This window comes from Bactrocera dorsalis, chromosome 2 (genome assembly GCF_023373825.1).
Source record: "Bactrocera dorsalis isolate Fly_Bdor chromosome 2, ASM2337382v1, whole genome shotgun sequence".
NCBI lineage: Eukaryota > Metazoa > Arthropoda > Insecta > Diptera > Tephritidae > Bactrocera > Bactrocera dorsalis.
Window position 1 is genome coordinate 8,074,502 of NC_064304.1, and position 4,745 is coordinate 8,079,246.

A 4,745-nucleotide genomic window follows, 5' to 3' on the forward strand; every position below is an offset into this window, starting at 1 on the left:
AATGAAGTCACCAAGCATAATGATGACAACGCTAAGTAAAGTACGGCTTGTGAGGAAATACGCAGAGTAAAGGCAAACATGACTTTCCATATGGCTAGCAAAGCAACGCGGTTGTGGACTTGGAGAAAAACATGGACAGCTCAACAGACGCTAATGGACGGCAAGTCAACGTGCACTGGAGCAGCAGAATTTTTTAGAATGAACGAGGTGATCTACATAGGTAAGCAACACTCAACGTTTATGGGCAATCAGATATATACATATACATATATTAATATACATACAAATATGCTCAAGTCTAAGTAGCAAACACAACTATTAAAGTAGCGGCAAGCATAATTTAAAGACGCTACATATATCCGCATAAGTAATATGTAACGATGTATACGAGTATCTGACTAGCACAACATCTTGGCGGCTGTAATGTTGTTAAATGTTGGCCAATTAAGGGAAAGTCGGTTTCTTGGAATGTCACTTGCTAGCATTTTGTGGTGATATTATTTGCTATTTCTCGAACTAAAAAGGAAACGTAGGTATTCAAAATATATAAAAGAGTGCGCATAAATAAACCCAGTACTAAATTAAATGATGTCTCGCAAATATTGGATTTATGTAATTCTGAAAGAAATTAAAAACATGTAAAAACTTAACTTCGGCTGCAGGATAGCTATAAAACCCTGCACAAGTATTACAGCATCGCTGCAACCGAAGTTAGCGTTTACTTGTATTTCTTATTGCATATAGTATAATAACGGGTGATCCAAGTGGAGGTATTTTTTCAATAGCCTTCTATTGAAAGACCACGTGAGAGTCGAGTCAAGTTGTCTTGTTATTTTTGTTTAGTATCGTTTGATATTTCCTAATGGTACTCTGCTTTGTCTAAATACTCGCTTCGCGCAACTTATGGTCAACATAATCGGCCTACTAAGCGTACTTTTCGCAACACCATCACCACTTTTCAACCCAGCATTCATTATTGGATAATATTCGATCGAAGAGATCATGTATAGCACGCAGTGAAGAAAATATAGCAGCCACAGCTGAGAGTGTACACGAAGACAGTGGAGAGTCACACTTGATTTGACATATTTTACGTCGAGATCTTAAATTGAAAGCGTACAAAATACAACTTGTGTAATACCTGAAGCTGCGCGACCTTTTCAAGCGACGTCGTTTCGCTCTATGTGCTCTTGAAATGTTCCAAGAGGATCCGAAGTTTTCGAGCCAAATTTTGTTCAGCGATGAGAACTATTTCTGGTTAATGGGTATGTAAACAAGCAAGATTATCACATTTGAGACGAAGAGTAACCTGAGAAGATTCAAGAGCTGCCATTTCATACAGAAAAAAAAACGGTTTGATGTGGTTTGTGGGCCAGTAGAATCATCGGTCCATATTTCTTCAAAAATAATACCGATGAGAATGAACCGTCAATGGCGACCGTTATCGCGCCATTATAACCGACTTTTTGATGCCTGAAATTGAAGTTCGTAATCTCGGCAACATTTGGTTTCAACAAAACAGCACCACTTAACACACATCGCATCAATCAGTGGATTTATTGAGAGAACACTTCGGTGAGCAAATAATTTCACCTTGTGGGCCGGGCGATTGGCCACCAAGATGGTGTGATATCACAACATTAGACCTTTTCCTGTAGGGATATGTAGAGTTTAAAGTCTATGTGACAATCCCTCCAAGGATCAGGCCTTGAAACAAAACATTACGTGTGTCATTTGCCAGTTATTAGTCGAACTCCTCGAACGAGTTATCGAAAATTGGACTAAACGGATGGACTATCTGAAGCGTAGCCAGCGTAGTGAACACATGAAAGAAATAATCTTTAAAAAATAAATGCCAAAGAATGTCCTTTCGAATAATAATAAACGTTCCCCACTAAATTTCATGGTTCTTCTTTTATAAGGGTATAATAAATCTCTATCTGGTTTTTTTAGAACAGCTGTGTTCTATAGAATTCTGATCTGAACAATTTATTCGGGACTTGCATCAGATAGTAGTTTATCCCAAATTTCCAGAAGATATTATGTCAAATAAAAATGTGTTCTATCAAATTCTTGTATGACAGCTGTATGTTCTGAAACGACCTTTGACTTGGGAAATTTTAAGTCTTTGTAAGACAGCTGTTTGGTTGGTTCGAAATCAGCGGTTCCGGAGAGTGAGCTGGGCACGATTCCGATTACTTTGGCGGCGGGGTAAAAAAACCGAATTTCCGTATAAATGGGGTATGTACGGATAGGGGGGCTTCTATAGAGGTGGAATATCCAAAAATCATGTGAAAATAGCTAATATTTTTAAAAATATTCACGTTTAAAAATTCAAAAATTCGCACTAAGAACACATGTTATTTCTCCATGTTTCACAGAATTTTTCACGTTTTTCTTTCACTATAATTAAATATACACTCTTAACATTGAAATCAGTTCGATTTTCACTTTCATTTCTTAATTTTTCAGCCAAATTTAGTAATTTAAAATCACATATAAAATTTATGGCTGAAAAGTTTAGAGTGTTTATATTTCGAGCGCTCGAAAAATAATATCCCTGGTCGGTCCAAAACCCCGGTGTTCAAAATTCTTCTGTGTCCAAATTCTTCTTCTTTCTGCAATAATAATGAATTATAAATTTTCCTAGTATGTATTTCTCATTTTTGCCAATTCACGATCAGACTCGTACTTATATTGCGAATATCGATATTTTTATTTTTCCAATTATTATTATTTTTATAATATGTATTTCTCATTTTTACAAATTTTCTTTCTGACTCGAATATTGAGAATATCGATATTTTAATTTCTTTTTATTTTTCCAATTAATAACATAAAATTAGATAACGCGCCATACATATTCGTTATCATCACATGGCAGCGCTCCATTTCGTGGTAATTTTTGGTAAACAAATGAGGTTCAAACAAGTGTAAAATGTAATTTTTAAAACAAAGATTTTTTAGGTAAAAAACCTGTTAAATGTGTAAAATGTGGTTTTATTTAAAAGTTAATAGTGTAAATTAATTAATTTGAAGTGAAAAATGTGAAAAAAGTGCGTTTAATGTGGTGAAATAGCGTCTTGAAATGGTCCAATTTTGCGATTTTTCGGACTTTAAGGTCGAATATCTCGTAAACTAAGCGTTTGCGGACCCTATAACCCTATATATTTTTTAATCAGGAGGACTTCCTCTTTCCAACGGTACCTTCAGATCGCGGCGCCAAAGTAATCGGAATTGTGCCGTGAGCTGCTTCTTGGGGAGAAAAGGACGTGTGTAAAATTTCAGATCGATATCTCAAAAATTGAGAGAGAAAACTGACTAGCTTTTTCAGGGTATAAAAAACTGTAATGGTATGGGTTATATTTATGATATAGTGTGTGTTTTCAGACAAATTTATGAATTCTGTATATAGATATGCATAAATTGAGGTTAAAAACCCCAAAGGAGGTTTTTATATTGTATGTAGGTTCTTTTTATAACGGGGAGTGGAGAGTGGTGAATCTAGTAAACAACTGACATAAGTCAAAACAATAGCAACAGATTATATCACTTTGACGAAGGAATCACATATTTTCCTTAACTAAAATCAAACTGTATAATTTTTTCTTGCTTTCACAAGCAATTTTGTGACAATAGAGCGGAAACATAAAACTTAGTGAGTAGAGAAGTGCTGAATCGAAAACGGTTATCAATTCCATGAAATCCAAGGAACAAATATTTGAATGAAACTTAATTGCAGTGCCGTTATTTGTATGACAATGCAAGGCAAATTACCAAAGATTGGGAGATCATTTCCCAACCAAATTATTTCCTTTAATGCTGACGATTGCGTCCTTATTTTTTTTCTTATTTGCTGCCTCACCACTTATTATGTACATTATGAGAGTATTTCTTTCTTTAGTGCACGCGCACGTGTACGCATTTTTTTCAGCGGCACTGTAATATGGAGAAATATTGTGCAAACGATGCCATTAGTGATTCCATTTCTGTTGTTTGCTATGGCGACCGAAGGCAGCAAATACATATGTACGCGGTGTAAAGGCGCTGCTGGCGAAACAATGGAGGAAAATATGACAATAACAGCAATAACAACTATGGGGTTGTCAACAAAGGCGATGTCAAGCGGCAAACGACTGTAGCAACATATCAATAAGCCAGTTAAGTATGCGCGTATGTATGTGTGAGTGTGTGTGGTTAGGAATATTCTCATTTAGCAACGCACTGGACTCTTAGCAATATTGCTACACTTTTCTATACTTTTGCTGAGCGTGTGTGCGTGTGTGTGGCATGAACACTGGCGACTTGCCGAAGGAGGCGAGTGGCAGCCAATCTTGGTCAGTAGTTGCCAACAGGGTATTAGTTACAAGAAACAGCTGCGCCGGAGTATCTGTAGCCTTTGCAATGGTCAAACGGGCGAACGGGCGAGTTGTGCTGCGGTCCGCTGCGTTGAAGTGATTGTTGTCGCAACAAAAGTGCCAGCTAGTTGTTGGTTGTTTGTTTGTAGTTGCTTGTTAGTAGTTGTTGTTGTGTTTACTATTGCACCACTGCTATTATTGCGTTATAAAAGCACTCTCTTGAAATTGTCGCTAAATGTTCATGGTCATTCGTTGAAATGTTTATCTTTAATATTGTAACCACAACAACTACTTGTATGTGTGTATGTTGTTGTTGCTGTTGGTGGCTGCTCTGCTGTAGTGACTTGGCTTGTTGATGTTTAACTGCTGCCAACCGACTATTATTGT